This window comes from Globicephala melas, chromosome X (genome assembly GCF_963455315.2).
Source record: "Globicephala melas chromosome X, mGloMel1.2, whole genome shotgun sequence".
Lineage (NCBI taxonomy): Eukaryota > Metazoa > Chordata > Mammalia > Artiodactyla > Delphinidae > Globicephala > Globicephala melas.
This window is the reverse complement of record NC_083335.1, coordinates 116,497,796-116,519,338: the sequence shown is the minus strand read 5'-3', so window position 1 is coordinate 116,519,338 and position 21,543 is coordinate 116,497,796. Positions and strand designations below refer to the sequence as shown.

General features: G+C 41.8%; 1 protein-coding gene across 1 annotated transcript in view; it reads right to left on the bottom strand.

The window, feature by feature from the left end:
* Positions 1–21,425, bottom strand: part of MID1 (midline 1) — a 649,032-nt gene extending 627,607 nt beyond the window's left edge. The window contains exon 1 of the mRNA XM_030845180.2: positions 21,255–21,425. The gene's annotated coding sequence lies outside the window, so the exon portion shown is untranslated. The remainder of the gene's footprint in view (positions 1–21,254) is intronic.
* Between the last annotated feature and the right edge of the window lie 118 nt (positions 21,426–21,543).

The window sequence follows — 21,543 nt, the reverse complement described above, 5'->3', positions numbered from 1 at the left end:
AGAGAGAGAGAGAGAGAGAGAGAGAAGGAGGGAGAGAGAGAGAGAGAAAGAGAGAGAGAGAAGAAAAATCCAAACCTTTGCTATAATATTCTGATTATATCTTTTAAATATTTGTACCAATAACTCTGTATTTAGAGCCTGTATATCTTTGGTTTTTAATGCATAAGGAGACCAAGCAATAAAATAATATCACAAACATCTGTTCCTAGGATTCAAGAGTTAAAGTATGAATTTTAATATCCCCCACAGCATATTTCTTGGAAAACTGTGTCTGATGTGGTGGTGGTAGAGAATGGTTTGTCAACTTGTCTTTTGCGGCTTTAATTCTTCAATCCCACTTTACAGTGAATCCAAACCACTTAAGAGAGCCTCCCCCTCCTTCTCCTACAGCCACTCATAACTTACCTTCTTGATTTTCCTTCCATTTTTACTTTTCTTCTCTCCAATTTATTAATTCACAATGCTTACGATAACAAACAAAACTGCCAAAGAGGCAGGAATATATTTAGGTGAGCTAATCAGGCATTCCCTTCTGAGTAGGGAAACCCAACTAGTCCGAAGACTCTTTGGTAAGTACAGAATGATAGCAAAGGAGAACAAAAGCCGTGAAGGCTATCACCATTCATCCTTGTGGTCTGACCATCCAACCACACCAGATGACTTACGTTTCTTTATTTGTAACCAGCTCTCACTTCCCTGAGTTTCAGTTCTGTGCTCTGAACTGCTTCTTGGATTTCACTGTCGATAACCATTGTCATCACAACTGCAGTGTTTCCAACAATGAACTCATCTTGCCCCTAAACCCAGACCTTTCTCAAAATCAGCAGCCATTTCTTTTACTGCCTCTCTTCTTGCCTTCTTTATCTTTTCTCTTTATACGGCAAGTTGGTAGATTCAGACATAGCCTACCATGTTGTTGTTTCCCCTCAAAAGAAAAATTATGTTGCATGGTGCTTGGCTACGGTTTATACTTAAAAAGTGAAAGGCAAATCCAATACCAGCAGGAAATTTCATTAACATAACCCTATTATTGCTCCATTTCTCTTTAATTTTGGTAATTATTAGCAAACCGGATCCATTACCAATTATTTCCACAGGGGAGAAAGGATGAAATCTCTCACTCCTCTAGGCAAGTCTATCCTGATGTTTCCTGCCTGGGTGGCTGGTAACACGTTGCTCCGCACAGCTCCTCTCCAGAGCAACGTGCGTTTCACCCGTTGTGACCAGTGGTACACTCCTGTCATTCTCAGTCCACCATGTCAAATCTGCTCACCCATAAAGGCCCACTTGTGGTAACAACTGGCCTAATAACTTAATTACAATAACATAATAGTAATAACAACAACAGTTTACTATTAAACACCAGCTTTTCCCCCCATTTCAGCTTCAGAATAACTGGGGTGAAAATAGATAACCAGCAAGGACCTACTGTACAGCACAGGGAACTATACTCAATATCTTGTAATAATCTATAAGGGGAAAAAAGTCTGAAAAAGAATACATAGACAGATAGATAGACAGATGAATCACTTTTCTGTACACCTGAAACTAACACAACATTGTAAATCAACTATACTTCAATAAAAATTTTTTTAATTAAAACAAAATAGGGTAAAAAGGAGGAGAATTAAGTTAAATTTTCCCAACGTAGTTACTTAGTAACTACACACACACACGTACCTGTACATGTATATCTATATTATATACTGTCCAAGCTGAGGAGGTAGGAGCCCATGCTCTAGCTGCCAGGTATCAAGGATAGCAAGTTTCTGGCCTTTGGTTTGCCTAGAACAGGGTCTCTCAACCTTGGCACTATTGACATTTGGGCTGGCTAATTCTGTGCTGTGAAAGCTGTCCTGTACATTTCAGGATATTAGCAGCATTCCTGTCCTTGATCCAGTAGATGACAATAGCAATCCCTACCTCCAGTGTGACAGCCAAAAATGGCTCCTGGATGGGATGGGAGTAACAAAATCCCACCCCCACCCCCGCGTGAGAACCACCGCTACACAGGGGAGCAAGCCCCTGCCCCCTATGAAACCTCATACAGGATGGATCCCCAAACAGAGTAAAAGGCTGGGCATCTCCCTGTCAGCATTCATCAGAGGACAAGCTTCAGTTTTCTGAACTGGTCCCATAGCAGGCCTGTCAGTGCCCTCCCAGGCCCACTTGGCACATATCAAGGAGTGTTCAGTCTTAAATAAGTTCAGCTATAAATTAGAGAAACTTCTTCAAACAGTCATGCCCTGTGTACATCTGGAGATATGGAACTAGGGTTCAGATAAGTTGAGAGTGACCCACAATAAAAGGCAGTTATCTATCATCAGTGAATTAAAATTAATTCATTTTTTTAGAGGTTTATGTTAAGAGACCCTGGTCTCATCAAAAAAATAAATAACACACACCCACACACACACACACACAAGCTTGGAACTTGCAATAATATATTCTCTGAAGTTATTACAATAGTATTAAAAATATTAAACAGAATGATAACCTCCAGTAATTTAATTTTACTGGCAACAAATCCCTTTGAAGAACAGTGGCATTTACCATATTTCAAAGAGTGAGAGGCAGCCCTGGCCCTTGAGAGAGACATGATACAGACATGGTCCCTCTGCGTACCGATGCGGCGAGTCCTGGTGAACCCATGCAGACCCCGTGGAACACTGAGCTATAAGGACGCCCACTGGCTGTGTCTTAGGAACTTGCCTTCATGCATTCAGACCTTAGCAAAGACTGTGAAGGTCAAGGGCAGCGCTGGCAGGGGGCCAAGTGAAGGTGTCCAGGCATAACTGGAGAGTGGTGAAGACTGAAGTTGAGAAAAGCAAATTCTCCCTGTTGTCGGGTCAGTAACTCTTCTTTTTAAAACCCTCCTATGGCTTCACATCTCACTTAGAAGAAAATGCAACCCCCCCGCCGCTCCCAAGAAGCCGAGCACGCTCCAGTCCCCACATCCTCTCCTACGTTCTGCCGTCACTCACCCCGTGCAGGCCCCGCTGGCCTTCCCCTGTTCGTTCCAAGCACAGGAAGCTCTCCTTTGCTGTTCCCATTGTCTGGACCACTCTTTGTCCTGACCTTTACACGGCTGGGTCCTTCTCATGAGTCAGGTCTCAGCTAAAATGTCCCCCCCTTAGAGAAGGCTTCCTGACGACCACATCTGAGGTTGTATCCAGGGTTCTCAATCTGCACTGTGCACACGGATCTCCTGGGGAGCCTGTTACAATGCAGACTTGGACTCAGCGGTGGGGGGATGGTGTTGAAGCTGTAATTCTGCATTTCTAACAAGCTCCCAGGAGATGCAGATCTGTTGCTTCCTGGACCACACTTGGAGTAGCACCATCACCCTTCAATCTCTGTCACACCACTTGGTTTTTCTTCATGGTGTTTCTCACACTTTGAAATTATTTGTTTGTGTACTGGATTGTTCATTGGTTGCTTGATCTGTTTACTTAGAAGGTAAATTCCCTAAGAGCCAGGGCTTTGTGCAGTGCGTTCACCTGTGTGTTCTCAGCACTTAAGACCTGGCACATCACAGATGCGCCACATGTACTGTTGAATGAATGATATTGTTCAGGATTCATTGACTCTTCTACCCTTTCAGTGCCTGCCTACTGAATGCTTCAGTGACTGACAGTGCTAGCTACTCAAATGCCAGCCCAGGAATTGCTAGCTGCAGGTCCAAGCTGAGATACGAAATTTGTACTAAAATACCAATCTGCTGTCACTAAGCACAACTTTAGTTGAGATGATGTATTTTTCATAGCAAGATTTTCTTGATGAAGGAAGCAGTGCCTTACTTTCCCTCTGGTCCAAGGTCCTCATCTCATGGCAGACTGGTAAGTGTGTGAACTAGACGCACTGGGGTGACACATTGTGAGTAGCACTAAAATAAGGGATAGAAAGCTTTAAAAATGTATTTTCTGATTTCAAATAACCATAGGTAGGTAGCATAAATAATATACTTTTAAATACACGATTACAAAATATTTTTGTCATGTACTGAAATAGAGTATTGTCTCAGAGACAAGGAATTGACCCCCTGTCTTTCCTCCTTAGCTATGCCCTCCCAGGCCACCTGCACTCCATCATAACCAAGAATTTTCCTACTTTTGCCCTGACAGAGTCATTCCCCTGCCACTTACACCACACTCCTGCATGTCCATGCCCACACTCCTCCCCACATGGCCATGCCCCTCCTCTCTGCCTGGCCATACAGAGCTCATCTGGGTCACACTCGTCCTGCTACACCCATTTTCCTTCTTGGCCACACCTATATCCCATGCAAAGCTAGCTATGTCCTCCTGCTGACACCCTACCTTCTGTGTCACATCCTCATTCCCAGGCCACACTCTGTTCCCACACTCTGGCCATGCCACTCCTGAATGGGCCAAACCTTCTGTGCTTCTTCCACGCAGGGGCCTGATCCTGGCAAACCCTGGGGATGGGCTCCAGGGATCTAAGAAATTTTGACAGAGAACAGAGAATGGCAGGAGAGATGGGAATTAACAGTAGAAGAATAAAAACAATTATGGGAGAGAAGGGAGAATTCTGTGAGAGATAGAATTGTGAAAGATGATCAAGTATTGTGAGAATGGAAAATTGTGGGAGAAAATGGGGAATTGGGGAGAAAAAAGAATTGGAAGAGAAACAGGAAATTATTAGAAAGAACAGAAAACTGTGGGTGAGTTGAATTGTGGGAGACAAGGGTAGTTGTGGGAAAGAAGAGACAATTGTGGGAGAGTTAGAGAATTGTGGGAAAAAGCAGAGGCTTGTGAGAGAAAGGGAAACTCTGGGGGAAAAACAGAGAATTGTGGGATAGATTAGGAATTACGAGAAAAACAGGAAATTGTGGGAGAGAATTAGAGAACTGTTGGAAAGAACAGAGAATTGTGCATGAAAAGGGAATTGTGGAAGGGACAAGGAATTGTAGGAGTGATAGGGAAACTGGGGGGGGGAACTGGGACATTGTGAGAGAAAAAAGAATTGTGAGAAAGAACAAAACAGACAATTGTGAGCAAGAACAAAAAATTATGGGAGAGAAGAGAGCATTATGGGAGAAGAAAGAATTGTGCACAAGAGAACTGTGAGAGAAACAGAATTGGGAGGAGCAAGGGGAACTGTGAGAGAGAAGAGAATTGAGGAAGAAATGGAGAATTGTGGCAGGAACATGGAATTGTGGGATAGAACAGAAAAGTGTGAGAGAGATCAGGAAGTATGGGACAAACAGGGAATTGTGGGAGAGAAGGGGGATTGTGGGAGTGACAGAAAAAACAGACAATTGTGAGAACAAAGAAATGTGGAGAGAAGACAGTATTATGGTAGAAAGGGGAATTGTGAAAGTTAATGGGATTCTAGGGGAGAGAATAAATTGTGGGAGGTAAGGAGAACTGTGAAAACAACAGAGAATTTTAGGAAAGAACACAGAATTGTGGAAAAGACAAAGAATTAAGAGAGAAACAGAAATCTGAATGAGACAAGAGGAACTGTGGGAGATGGGGAATTGTGGGAGAAAAGGGAATTCTGGGATAGAACAGAGATTTGTGGGAGCCATGGGGGATTGTGGGACAGAGTAGAGAACTGTGGGACAAAACTGAGAATTGGGAGGGGACCTTGAAGATGGCGGAAGAGTAAGACGCGGAGATCACCTTCCTCCCCAAGAATACACCAGAAATACATCTACACGTGGAACAACTCCTACAGAACACCTACTGAACGCTGGCAGAAGACCTCAGACCTCCCAAAAGGCAAGAAACTCCCCACGTACCTGGGTAGGGCAAAAGAAAAAAAGAAAAAACAGAGACAAAAGAATAGGGAAGGCACCTGCACCAGTGGGAGGGAGCTGTGAAGGAGGAAAAGTTTCCACACACTAGGAAGCCCCTTCGCGGGCGGAGACTGCGGGAGGCGGAGGGAGGAGCTTCGAAGCCGCAGAGGAGTGCACAGCCACAGGGGTGCGGAGGGCAAAGCGGGGAGATTCCCGCACAGAGGATCGGTGCCGACCGGCACTCACCAGCCCGAGAGGCTTGTCTGCTCACCCGCCGGGGCTGGTGGGGCTGCGAGCTGAGGCTCTGAGGCTCAGGTTTCGGTTTCCGACGGAGCGCAGGGAGAGGACTGGGGTTGGCGGCTTGAACATAGCCTGAAGGGGTTAGTGCACCTGCCGAAGAGACAAGAGACTTTTTCTTCCCTCTTTGTTTCCTGGTGCGTGAGGAGAGGGGTTTAAGAGCGCTGCTTAAAGGAGCTCCAGAGACGGGCACGAGCCGCGGCTAAAAGCGCGGACCCCAGAGACGGGCGCGAGCCGCGGCTAAAAGCACGGACCCAGAGACGGGCGGGAGACGCTAAGGCTGCTGCTGCCGCCACCAAGGGGCCTGTGTGCGAGCACAGGCCACTCTCCACACCCCTCTTCCGCGGAGCCTGTGCAGCCCGCCACTGCCAGGTTCCCGGGATCCAGGGACAACTTCCCCGGGAGAACGCACGGCGGGCCTCAGGCTGGTGCAAAGTCACGCCGGACTTTGCCGCCGCAGGCCCACCCCGCACGCCGTGCCCCTCCCTCCCCTCCGGCCGGAGTGCGCCAGAGCCCCCGAATCAGCGGCTCCTTTAACCCCGTCCTGTCTGAGCAAAAAACAGACGCCCTCCGGCGACCTACACGCAGAGGCGGGGCCAAATCCAAAGCTGAGCCCCTGTGAGCTGTGAGAACAAAGAAGAGAAAGGGAAATCTCTCCCAGCAGCCTCAGAAACAGCGGATTAAAGCTCCACAATCAACTTGATGTACCCTGCATCTGTGGAATACCTGAATAGACAACCAATGATCCCAAATTAAGGAAGTGGACTTTAGGAGCAAGATCTATGATTTTTTCCCTTTTCCTCTTTTTGTGAATGTGTATGTGTATGCTTCTGTGTGAGATCTTGTCTGTATAGTCTTCCTTCCACCATTTGTCCTAGGGTTCTATCCGTCCATGGTTTTTTTAAAAATTTTTTTTCTTAATAATCAATTTTAATTTTAATAACGTTATTATACTTTACCTTCGTTCTTTCTTTCTTTCTTTCCTTCCTTCCTTCCCTCCTTTAGACAACGAATCATCCCAAATTGAGGAGGTGGTCTCTGACAGCAAGATTTGATTTTTCCCCCTTTACCTCTTTTAGTGAGGGTGTATGTGTATGCTTCTGTGTAAGCTTTTGTCTGTATAGCTTTGCTTCCAACATCTGTCCTAAGGTTCTATCCGTCCCTTTTTTTTTCTAAATAAGAATTTTTTAATTCAATAACTTTATTATACTTTATTTTATTTTTACTGTATCTTCTTTCTTTCTGTCTTTTTTCCTTCTTTCCCTCCTTCCTTCCTTCCTCCCTCCCTCCCTCCCTCCTTTCTTTCCTTCTTGCCTTCTTTCCTTCTTTGCTTCTTTCTTTCTTTCTTTCTTTCTTTCTTCCTTCCTTCCTTCCTTCCTTCCCTCCCTCCTTTCCTTCTTTCTTTCCGCATACTTTTACTAATTCCCTCTACTTTTTCTCCCTTTTATTCTGAGCCGTGTGGATGAAAGGCTCTTGGTGCTCCAGCCAGGAGTCAGGGCTCTGCCTCTGAGGTAGGAGAGCCAACTTCAGGACACTGGTCAACAAGAGACCTCCCAGCTCCACATAATATCAAATGGCAAAAATCTCCCAGAGACCTCCATCTTAACACCAGCACCCAGCTTCACTCAACGACCAGCAAGCCACAGTGCTGGACAACCTATGCCAAACAACTAGCAAGACAGGAACACAACCCCACCCATTAGCAGAGAGGCTGCCTAAAATCATAATAAGGCCACAGACACCCCAAAACACACCACCAGACGTGAACCTGCCCACTAGGGGGACAAGATCCAGCCTCATCCACCAGAACACAGGCACTAGTCCCCTCCACCAGGAAGCCTACACAACCCACTGAACCAACCTTAGCCACTGGAGACAGACATCAAAAACAGCGGGAACTACGAACCTGCCGTCTGCAAAAAGGAGACCCCCAAACACAGTAAGATAAGCAAAATGAGAAGACAGAAAAACGCACAGCAAATAAAGGAGCAAGATAAAAATGCACCAGACCTAACAAATGAAGAGGAAATAGCCAGTCTACCTGAAAAAGAATTCAGAATAATGATAGTAAGGATGATCCGAAATCTTGGAAATAGAATAGAAAAAATGCAAGAAACAGTTAACAAGGACCTAGAAGAAATAAAGATGAAACAAGCAACGATGAACAACAATAAATGAAATTAAAAGTACTCTAGATGGGATAAGTAGCAGAATAACTGAGGCAGAAGAACGGATAAGTGACCTGGAAGATAAAATAGTGGAAATAACTACTGCAGAGCAGAATAAAGAAAAAAGAATGAGAAGAACTGAGGACAGTCTCAGAGACCTCTGGGACAACATTAAACGCACCAACATTCGCATTATAGGGGTTCCAGAAGAAGAAGAGAAAAAGAAAGGGACTGAGAAAATATTTGAAGAGATTATAGTTGAAAACTTCCGTAATATGGGAAAGGAAATAGTTAATCAAGTCCAGGAAGCACAGAGAGTCCCATACAGGATAAATCCAAGGAGAAATACGCCAAGACACATGTTAATCAAACTGTCAAAAATTAAATACAAAGAAAGCATATTAAAAGCAGCAAGGGAAAAACAACAAATAACACATAAGGGAATCCCCATAAGGCTAACAGCTGATCTCTCAGCAGAAACCCTACAAGCCAGAAGGGAGTGGCAGGACATACTGAAAGTGATGAAGGAGAAAAACCTGCAGCCAAGACTACTCTACCCAGCAAGGATCTCATTCAGATTTGATGGAGAAATTAAAACCTTTACAGACAAGCAAAAGCTGAGAGAGTTCAGCACCACCAAACCAGCTTTACAACAAATGCTAAAGGATCTTCTTTAGGCAAGAAACACAAGAGAAGGAAAAGACCTATAATAACAAACCCAAAACAATTTAGAAAATGGGAATAGGAACATACATATCGATAATTACCTTAAATGTAAATGGACTAAATGCTCCCACCAAAAGACACAGATTAGCTGAATGGATACAAAAACAAGACCCGTATATATGCTGTCTACAAGAGACCCACTTCAGACCTAGAGACACATACAGACTGAAAGTAAGGGGATGGAAAAAGATATTCCATGCAAATGGAAACCAAAAGAAAGCTGGAGTAGCAATTCTCATATCAGACAAAATAGACTTTAAAATAAGGACTATTAAAAGAGACAAAGAAGGACACTACATAATGATCAAGGGATCGATCCAAGAAGAAGATATAACAATTATAAATATTTATGCACCCAACATAGGAGCACCTCAATACATAAGGCAAATACTAACAGCCATAAAAGGGGAAATCGACAGAAACACATTCATAGTAGGGGACTTAAACACCCCACTTTCACCCATGGACAGATCATCCAAAATGAAAATAAATAAGGAAACACAAGCTTTAAATGATACATTAAACAAGATGGACTTAATTGATATTTATAGGACACTCCATCCAAAAACAACAGAATACACATTTTTCTCAAGTGCTCATGGAACATTCTCCAGGATAGATCATATCTTGGGTCACAAATCAAGTCTTGGTAAATTTAAGAAAATTGAAACTGTATCAAGTATCTTTTCTGACCACAACGCCATGAGACTAGATATCAATTACAGGAAAAGATCTGTAAAAAATACAAACACATGGAGGCTAAACAATACATTACTTAATAATGAAGTGATCACTGAAGAAATCAAAGAGGAAATCAAAAAATACCTAGAAACAAATGACAATGGAGACACAACGACCCAAAACCTATGGGATGCAGCAAAAGCAGTTCTAAGGGGGAAGTTTATAGCAATACAAGCCCACCTTAAGAAGCAGGAAACATCTCGAATAAACAACCTAACCTTGCACCTCAAGCAATTAGAGAAAGAAGAACAAAAAAACCCCAAAGCTAGCAGAAGGAAAGAAATCGTAAAAATCAGATCAGAAATAAATGAAAACGAAATGAAGGAAACAATAGCAAAGATCAATAAAACTAAAAGCTGGTTCTTTGAGAAGATAAACAAAATAGACAAACCACTAGCCAGACTCATCAAGAAAAAAAGGGAGAAGACTCAAATCAATAGAATTAGAAATGAAAAAGGAGAGGTAACAACTGACACTGCAGAAATAAAAAAGATCATGAGAGATTACTACAAGCTACTCTATGCCAATAAAATGGACAACCTGGAAGAAATGGACAAATTCTTAGAAATGCACAACCTGCCAAGACTGAATCAGGAAGAAATAGAAAATATGAACAGACCAATCACAAGCACTGAAATTGAAACTGTGATTAAAAATCTTCCAACAAACAAAAGCCCAGGACCAGATGGCTTCACAGGCGAATTGTATCAAACATTTAGAGGAGAGCTAACACCTATCCTTCTCAAACTCTTCCAAAATACAGCAGAGGGAGGAACACTCCCAAACTCATTCTACGAGGCCACCATCACCTTGATACCAAAACCAGACAAGGATGTCACAAAGAAAGAAAACGACAGGCCAATATCACTGATGAACATAGATGCAAAAATCCTCAACAAAATACTAGCAAACAGAATCCAACAGCACATTAAAAGGAGCATACACCATGATCAAGTGGGATTTATTCCAGGAATGCAAGGATTCTTCGATATACGCAAATCAATCAATGTGATAAACCATATTAACAAATTGAAGGAGAAAAAACATATGATCATCTCAATAGATGCAGAGAAAGCTTTTGACAAAATTCAACACCTATTTATGATAAAAACCCTGCAGAAAGTAGGCATAGAGGGAACTTTCCTCAACATAATAAAGGCCATATATGACAAGCCCACAGCAAACATCATCCTCAATGGTGAAAAACTGAAAGCATTTCCATTAAGATCAGGAACAAGAAAAGGTTGCCCACTCTCACCACTTTTATTCAACATAGTTTTGGAAGTTTTAGCCACAGCAATCAGAGAAGAAAAGGAAATAAAAGGAATCCAAATCGGAAAAGAAGAAGTAAAGCTGTCACTGTTTGCAGATGACATGATCCTATACATAGAGAATCCTAAAGATGCTACCAGAAAACTACTAGAGCTAATCAATGAATTTGGTAAAGTGGCAGGATACAAAATTAATGCACAGAAATCTCTGGCATTCCTATACACTAATGATGAAAAATCTGAAAGTGAAATCAAGAAAACACTCCCATTTACCATTGCAACAAAAAGAATAAAATATCTAGGAATAAACCTACCTAAGGAGACAAAAGACCTGTATGCAGAAAATTATAAGACACTGATGAAAGAAATTAAAGATGATACAAATAGATGGAGAGATATACCATGTTCTTGGATTGGAAGAATCAACATTGTGAAAATGACTCTACTACCCAAAGCAATGTACAGATTCAATGCAATCCCTATCAAACTACCACTGGCATTTTTCCCAGAACTAGAACAAAAAATTTCACAATTTGTATGGAAACACAGAAGACCCCGAATAGCCAAAGCAATCTTGAGAACGAAAAATGGAGCTGGAGGAATCAGGCTCCCTGACTTCAGACTATACTACAAAGCTACAATAATCAAGACAGTATGGTACTGGCACAGAAACAGAAATATAGATCAACGGAACAGGATAGAAAGCCCAGAGATAAACCCACGCACATATGGTCACCTTATCTTTGATAAAGCAGGCAGGAATGTACAGTGCAGAAAGGACAGACTCTTCAATAAGTGGTGCTGGGAAAACTGGACAGGTACATGTAAAAGTATGAGATTAGATCACTCCCTAACACCATACACAAAAATAAGCTCAAAATGGATTAAAGACCTAAATGTAAGGCCAGAAACTATCAAACTCTTAGAGGAAAACATAGGCAGAACACTCTATGACATAAATCACAGCAAGATCCTTTCTGACCCACCTCCTAGAGTAATGGAAATAAAAACAAAAATAAACAAATGGGACCTAATGAAACTTCAAAGCTTCTGCACAGCAAAGGAAACCATAAACAAGACAAAAAGACAACCCTCAGAATGGGAGAAAATATTTGCAAATGAAGCAACCGACAAAGGATTAATCTCCAAAATTTACAAGCAGCTCAATAACAAAAAAACAAACAACCCAATCCAAAAATGGGCAGAAGACCTAAATAGACATTTCTCCAAAGAAGATATACAGACTGCCAACAAACACATGAAAGAATGCTCAACATCATTAATCATTAGAGAAATGCAAATCAAAACTACAATGAGATATCATCTCACACCAGTCAGAATGGCCATCATCAAAAAATCTAGAAACAATAAATGCTGGAGAGGGAGTGGAGAAAAGGGAACCCTCTTGCACTGCTGGTGGGAATGTGAATTGGTTCAGCCACTATGGAGAACAGTATGGAGGTTCCTTAAAAAACTACAAATAGAACTACCATATGACCCAGCAATCCCACTACTGGGCATATACCCTGAGAAAACCAAAATTCAAAAAGAGTCATGTACCAAAATGTTCACTGCAGCTCTATTTACAATAGCCCGGAGATGGAAACAACCTAAGTGCCCATCATCGGATGAATGGATAAAGAAGATGTGGCACATATATACAATGGAATATTACTCAGCCGTAAAAAGAAACGAAATTGAGCTATTTGTAATGAGGTGGATAGACCTAGAGTCTGTCATACAGAGTGAAGTAAGTCAGAAAGAAAAAGACAAATACAGTATGCTAACACATATATATGGAATTTAAGAAAAAAAATGTCATGAAGAACCTAGGGGTAAGGCAGGAATAAAGATGCAGACCTCCTAGAGAACGGACTTGAGGTTATGGGGAGGGGGAAGGGTGAGCTGTGACAGGGCGAGAGAGTCATGGACATATACACACTAACAAACATAGTAAGGTAGATAGCTAGTGGGAAGCAGCCGCATGGCACAGGGATATTGGCTCGGTGCTTTGTGGCGGCCTGGAGGGGTGGGATAGGGAGGGTGGAAGGTAGGGAGACGCAAGGGGGAAGACATATGGGAACGTATGTTTATGTGTGACTGATTCGCTTTGTTATAAAGCAGAAACTAACACACCATTGTGGAGCAATTATACCCCAATAAAGATGTTAAAAAAAAAAAAAACAGAATTGGGGGAGACAAAGGGAATTCTGGGATAAAACAGAGAATTGTGGGAGAGATTAAGAATTATGGGAAAAAACAAAGAATTGTGGGAAAGATAGAATTGTGGGACAGAGTAGACAATTGTGGAAAAATAAGGAAATTCAGTGAATGCAGAGAATTGTGAAAGTGACAGGAACTGTGGGAGGCACTGGGACCTTATGAGAGAAAAGGAAATTGTGAGAAGGGAAAAGCATACAATTGTGAGAGAGAATAAATAACTGTGGGAGAGAATAGAGTGTTATGGGAGAAGAAACAATTGTGATAAATGTGGTAATATGGGAGAGAAGAAAAACTGTGGGAGAAATGGAGAATTGTGGGGAAGAACAGAGAACTGTGGGAGATGAGGAATTCTGTGAAAGAACAAAGAATTGTAGGAAAACAATTATGGGAGACACATGGAATTGTGGGAATGACAGGGAATTGTGGAAGAGAAGAGAGGATTGTGGGAGACCTGTGGAATTATGGGGGAAACCTGAGAATTGTGGGAGACGGGAACTGTAGGATAGAAAAGAGAATTGTGGGAAAAACAAGGAATTGTGGGAGTGACAGGGAATTGTGGGAGAGAATAGAAAATTGTGGGAGACACATGGAACTGTGGGAGTGACAGGGAATTGTGGGAGAGAACAGAGAATTATGCAAGGCACATAGAACTGTGGGACTGACAGGGAATTGTGTGAGAGAACAGAGAATTATGGGAGGCACATAGAACTGTGGGACTGACAGGGAATTGTGGGAAAAAACAGAGAACTGTGGGAGAAAAAGGGAACTGTGGGAGACAGGCGGAATTGAGGGGGAGAGAGAATTGTGGGAGTGACAGAGAACTGTGGAAAAGAGAGAACTGAGAGAATATAGAGAACTGTGGGAGTGAATAGAGTATGATGGAGGAGCAAGAACTGTGAGAGATAATGGGGTACTGCAAAAGAGAGTAAAGAATTATGAGAAAGACAGGAAATTTAGGAAACAGAATTGTGAGAGTGGAGAATTATGGGAAAGAATAGAGAATGGTTGGAGACACTGGGAATTCTGGAAGTGACAGGGAATTGTGGTTAAGAACAGAGAATTGTGGGAAAAACAAGGAGTTGTGGGAGAGATGAAAAATTGCAGTACAGAGTAGACAATTATGGGAAAAACAGGAAATTGAGTGAGTGCAGACAATTTTGAAAGTGACAGGGGAATTGTTGGAGGCATTGAGGCACTGAGAAAGAACCATGACAAGGAAAAAATAGACAGTTGTGAGAGAAAATACGTTTTATGCGAGAAAAATTGTCATAAATAATGAGGTAGCAGGGGACAAAAAAAGAACTGTGGGAGAAATGGAGAATTGTGGGAAAGAACAGAGGATTGTGGGAGACACATGGATCTATGGGAGTGACAGGGAATTGTGGGAGAACATGGAACTGTGGGAATGACAGGGAATTGTGGGAGAGAATAGAGAATTGTGGGAGACACATGGAACTATGGGAGTGACAGGGAATTGTGGGAGAACGTGGAACTGTGGGAGTGACAGGGAATTGTGGGAGAGAATAGAGAATTGTGGGAGACAAGGGGAACTATGGGAAAGACCAAAGAACTACGGGAGAGAATGGAGAGAAAGCAGAGAATTGTGGGAGTGAACAGAGTATGATGGAAGAGCAAAAACTGTGAGAGGTAATGGGGTACTGCAAAAGAGAATAAAGAATTATGAGAAAGACAGGAAATTTAGGAAACAGAATTGAGGGAGAGTGGAGAATTGTGGGAAAGAATAGAGAATTGTTGGAGACAGTGGGAATTCTGGGAAAGAAGAGAGAATTGTGGGGGACAGGAGGAATTCTGGGAGTGAGGGAATAATGGGAAAGAACAGAGAATTACGGGAGACACATGGATTTGTGGGAGGGACAGGGAATTACGGGAAAAAACAGAGAACTGTAGGAAAAAGAGAGAATTATGGGAGACAAGAGGACCTGTGGGAAAGAAGGAGAATTATGGGAGACATGTGGAATTGTGGGAGTGACATGGAATTGTGGGAGAGAATAGAGAATTATAGGAGACATGTGGAATTATGGGAGAGATGGAGAACTCTGGGATAAAACAGAGAATTGTGGAATCCATGTGGAATTGTGGGAGTGACACAGAACTGTGGGAAAGAAAAGAGAATTGTGCATGAGACAGGGAATTGTGGGAATCACTTGCATTTCCATAAACTAATAATGAACTAGCAGCAAAAGAAATTAAGAAAACATTACCATTCACAACTGCAACATAAAGAATAAAATACCTAGGAATAAAGTCCCCAGGAAGTTGAAAGACCTGAACATTGAAAACTGGTTGACCAAAAAGTTCATTCGGGTTTTGCTGTAAGATGTTACAGCAAAAACTGAACGAACTTTTTGGCCAACCGAATATATGATTTTTATTAAAGAAATCAAAGAAAACACAAATAAATGGAAGGATATTCTATGCTCATGGATTGGAAGGATTAATATTGTTGAAATGATCATACTAACCCAAAGCAATCTACACATTCAATGCAATCCATATCAAAATTCCAATGGCATTTCAGACTTCCCTGGCGGTCCAGTGGTTAAGACTCCACGCTTCCACTGCAGGGGGCACAGGTTCGATCCCTGGTAGGGGAAGTTCCGCATGCCACGTGGTGTGGCCAAAAAGAAAGAGAAAAAAAATCCAATGGCATGTTTTCACAGAAATAGAACAAACAATCCTAAAATTTGTATGGAACCACAAAAGACCCCATATAGCCAAAGCAGTCTTGGGAAAAAAGAATAAAGCTGGAGGCACTACAGAGTCTGATTTCAACTAGATTACAAACCTACCATAATCAAAACAGTATGGTATTGGCATAAAAACAGACACATAGATCAATGGAATGGAATAGAGAGTCCAGAAATAAATCCATGCATACATGGCCAAATAATTTACAATAAAGGAGCCAAGAATACACAATGGGGAAAGGACAGTCTCTTCAATAAACGGTGTTGGGAAACTGCACAGCCACATGCAAAAGAATTGAACTGGACCACTATTATACACTATACACAAATATTAACTCAAAATGGATTAAAAACTTAAAAGTAAGACCTGAAACCATAAAACTCCTACTAGAAAACTCCTACAAGTTTACAAGGCAGTAAACTCCTTGACATTGGTCTTGGAGATGATTTTTTGGATTTGGCAACAAAAGTAAAAACAAACAAGTAGGACTACATCAGACTCAAAAGCTTCTGCACAGCAAAGGAAACTATCAACAAAATGAAAAGGAAACCTACCGAAGGGGAGAAAATATTTGTAAATCATATATCTGATAAGGCATTAATATCCAAAATATATGAAGAACTCAATAGCAAAAAACAAACAATCCAACTAAAAAATAGGAAGAGGAACTGAGTAGATATTTTTCCAAAGAAGATATATAGATAGCCAACAGGTACATAAAAATGTGCTCAAAATCTCTAATCATCAGGGAGATGCAAATAAACCCAGATGAGATATCACTTCACACCTGTTAGAATGACTACTGTCAAAAAGACAAGAAATGAGGATGAGCGTGTGGAGACAAGGAAGCTCTCGTGTGCTGTTGGTGGAAATGTACACTGATGTAGCAACTAAAGAAAAAAGCATGAAGTTTCCTCAAAAAGTAAAAATAGAACTACCACATGATCCAGCAATTCCACTTCTGGTTATTTATCCAAAGGAAATGAAAACACTAGCTTGAAAAGATGTACACACCCCCACGTTCATTAAAACATTATTTACAATAGCCAAGACATGGAAGCAAACTAACTGCCTATCAATGGATGAATGGATAAAGAAGATGTGGTATTTGTATACAATGGAATATTATTCAGCCATAAAAAGAATGGAATCCTGTCATTTGTGACAACATGCAAAGACGTTGAGAGCACTATACTAAGTGAAAGAAGTCAGACAGAGAAAGACAAATACCATGTGATCTCACTTATAGTAGAATCTTAAAAAAATGTACTCACAGATACAGAGAACAAATTAGTGATGCCAGAGGCTGGGGGTTGGGGGCGGGGTGAAATAGGTGAAGGTGGTCAAAAGATACAAACTTCCAGTTATAAAATAAGTAAGTCCTCAGGATGTCATATACAGCATGGCAACTGTACTTAATGGTACTGTGTTGTATATTTGAAAGTCACTAGTTGAGTAGATCTTAAAAGTTCTCATCACAAGACAAAATTTTGTAACTAAGTGTGTCATGGATCTTAACTAGACTTATTGTGGTAATCATTTCCCAGTATATACATATATCAAATCATTATGTTGTACACCTGAAACTAATATAACATACATCAACTATATCTCAATTAAGAAAACAATTAAAACAACCCCTCCACCACAAAAACTGTGGGAAAAGAATTATGGGAGAAGCAGAGAATTGTGGGAAAAGACAGATTGTGAGTGAGACAGGGAATTGAGGGAAAGAATAAAGAATTGTGGGAGGCATGGGGAATTCTGGGAAAGAACACAGAAATGTGGGAGACACAGGGAACTGTGGGAAAAAAACAGAATTGGGGGGGGAATTGGGGAAGAAATGGGGGAATTGTGAAAGAGGTCAGAATATTATCAGAGAACAGAGAATTGTGAGAGAGAATGGAGAATTGTGGAAGAGATGGGGAATTATAGGAGAAATGGAATTATGGGAAATGAGAATTGTGCAAGGGATGAGGAATTGTGAGAGCTCTGAGAACAAAAGCAACACTGTAAACGTAAGTAATTGCAGGTTTGGAAAGGAGACTAATTTTACCAGGACCAGTCATAAATTCTGTTTGTAACTCTAAAAGAGATTCAATTTTTCCTCTCTGCTAAACCCTGGGTCTGACAGCAGCAGTTCATATCACATTACCATGGATTGGCAAACCCGTATACACTGCCTTGTATATGTGCGTGTACACATACTCACACATGCACATACTCACACACATATACACACACACAAATGCACACATACACATAAAAATAAATACATACATGTCTTGGAAATTTCATACATGAGCAGAAATAAACCTAATAAAATGGATGGGAAATTTTTAAAATATCCTAAAAAATAAAACAAAATGAAAAACTGATAGAAAATGAGACTGCCAGTCTGGGAATCCGACATATGAGTAATAGAAGTTACTTAAAAGAGAGAATGAAGAAAGAGGAGGGGAGCAAGTTATTAAGAAAATTAATAATATAAGATAATATCCCTAACATGAAGGATATCAGTATCCAGAATGAATGGTCCCTTCAGGTGCCAAGCCAGTGAAAGCAAAGAGGTCTATATCAAGGCACATCTTTTCAGGCCACTGGAAGAAAGAGACGATGTTAAAAATATTGAGGAAGAAAAAAAAGAAATGACATCTGATTTCTCAACACCAACAGTGGGAACTAGAAGATGATGAAGCAATCACTTAACAATTCTGAAAGAAATGTCTCTAAACCTAGAATTATATATCCAAGCTAGCGGTCAAGTGGGAGGGTAAAACAGACATTTTTTGATTTTCCAGACCTCAAAAACTGATGTGCTCCCAAAACAATGCAAAGAAGAATACACGGTATCCAAAAACCAGAGATCCAGCACAGGGCAGGAAAAGGTTGACAGCAAGTCCCAGGAAGACAATGGGCAGAAGTCATTTCCAAACAGTCTAGAACTGGGCAGTGACAGAGGTGAGGTGTTTATTCAAGAGTGAGGACCCAAGGGAAAAAAAAACCAAAAAAGGAAACATAAAGAGTAGTTGATATATTTGAATGCATTGAGAGGAGATTTACAATGCTGATGGGTAATCATTTAAAACTACACAAAGGGGAAAAACAAGGCAAGTATTAAATTCTAGTGGAAAAGTTATACAAGAAAAAATTTCATCATTGGTCATTACGAATATTTTTAGAATCATAATAACATAAATACTAAACCGTGATTTATCCAAAATTGTTTATAACTATTGGCAGACGGGAGGGATGTGTTTGTGTGTGCATGTTGGTGTTAGCGTGTTACCTGGAAAGTGGAGGGACAAACAAGACAAAACAATTCAGAGAGTGGAAATTGGGGTCGAAGGTGTCCTGCCAGTCTTCTCACCCACCTACCACTCTTCCTGTAACACGCGACGTTAGCAGCTCCTTCTCTATAAAGCATTCTTGTTACTTACACTTTCCCTTCCACCCACTTCCTGCACATCATCCTCACAATAGTCACTTCTTCCTTTTTGGCCAGGAATAGTCTGCACATACATATACTGACATGTAAATATTGTTACTTGTTTGCATGCCTGTCTCTTCAATTACCAAAGGCTTTTGCCCTTTTGGTGCCATGTGACCCTTTGGAATCTGGTGAAGTCTGTATCTTCTCAGAATAATATTTTTACATGCATAAAATAAAATACAAGAAATTACAAAAGAAACCAATTACAGTCGCTCCTCAGTATCCGAGGGGGCCTGGCTCCAGAACCTACCACGGATCCCCAAATTCGAAGAAGCTCACGTCCATAGGCAACCCTCCATATCCGCGGTTCAACCAATCCCAGATGGTGTAGTACTGTAGTATTTACTGGGGGGGAAAAAAAAACAAACAACCCTGCATACAAGTGGACATGTGCAGTTCAAGCCCCTGTTGTTCTAGGGTCTACTGTATGTTGAAATATAGTTATCAACATATTTTAAAAAACAGATTAGGCTAGGTTCCCCCAGGAAATATACACCAATGTAACAGAGTTTTTTTTAATGCTGTCTTGATCCAGTTTTGACGCTCTGGCTAGAGGCTGGTCAGTTCCCCGACTTCAGCATCTAAGCTCACACCCCCCAATCACCTCCCTTTCTGGGATGTCACACTCGGGGCCACTATCCACCTGCCCTTATCACCCCAGGGCCAGGTACCAAACAACTGGGGACAGCCCCTATGCTCCAGAGCCTGCTGAAATTATTCCAATTAGCCAATTCTAAACCTGCTTGCCCTGCTTTGCCCATCCCTTCTTATGGAAACCATAATAAAGGCTCATGCCCACAGTCCCCCTCTCTCCTCCTGCCTCGTGATCAACCCCAGCGCCTCCACGTGTGGCGCCCCACAGTGTGGTGTGTCCTCCATCTCTTGGGATCTGTGAGTATAATAAACTATCTTTTTAATGGTAGTTGTTTCCCAATCTGCCGGCCTCACCAAACCTAAATAACAATTACACTTATTAAAAAGGCTGAGACTCCACAAGATTTGTGCATACAAATGTTCTCATGGGGCTTCCCTGGTGGCGCAGTGGTTGAGAATCTGCCTGCTAATGCAGGGGACACGGGTTCGAGCCCTGGTCTGGGAGGATCCCACATGCCGCGGAGCAACCAGGCCCGTGAGCCACAACTACTGAGCCTGCGCGTCTGGAGCCTGTGCTCCGCAACAAGAGAGGCCGCGACAGTGAGAGGCCCGCGCACCGCAATGAAGAGTGGCCCCCGCTTGCCACAACTAGAGAAAGCCCTCGCACAGAAACGAAGACCCAACACAGCAAAAATAAATAAATTAATTAATAAACTCCTACCCCCAACATCTTAAAAAAAAAAGGTTCTCATGAACAGCTTCGAGAGAGTGATAGAAAGACAGGGCAAAAGGAGAAATGGAACTGTGATGCAGTCACAGTGGAAGCCTCAGCTGACCCTAGGAGCAGCTCTGAAGCTGGGATGGCCCTTCTGAGTTGTCGCGCTTGAGGCTAGGGGCCTGGGCTTAGGTACCCTTGCAGAGACGACTCAGAGGCAGCAACCTGTCCCCAGAGAGGGAATGTGATTTTGCTTGAAGCAGTTCTCTTAGGCAGAGGGCGATTCCTGGAAAGAGACTTCACAGATCCACTACGGTGATACAGAAAGACATATGCTTCTTATTAACACTTTAAAAAACAAGATAAACTTACTTTAATTTCAAAGTAGTGATGAATAGTATTTTGAGACAGAAATAACAATCATATGTGACATTATTTCTCTGTGAGTGCTATCAGTGCCACATATAGCTAACACCACTAGGATTTGTTGCCTGCCTTCCTGAAGGAAAAAAAAAGTGCTAAATTTCTGTTACAGGCAAGTGAAAATACAAACCTTCAAATCCACACACCCAGTTAAGAAGACCTGGGGAGCCGGGACCTTGTTTTGTTCATTTTTAGATCTCCAGAGTCGGCCACAGTTCTGCACACCTACTGATGTTTCTTGAGTCATTACTATAATTAAAACTGACGGGATACAATTTAAAAGATAGAAATTTTAAAACGAACTCTTCCAAAGCAACGCCTCCGCAGCCTAAAGCAGCTACAGCAGAGAACGTCACTCTACGGTAAGTCTCTGGTCCAGCCGAAGCTTCTCTCTGCCCGCTCTGGCCAGGAGGGGCGGG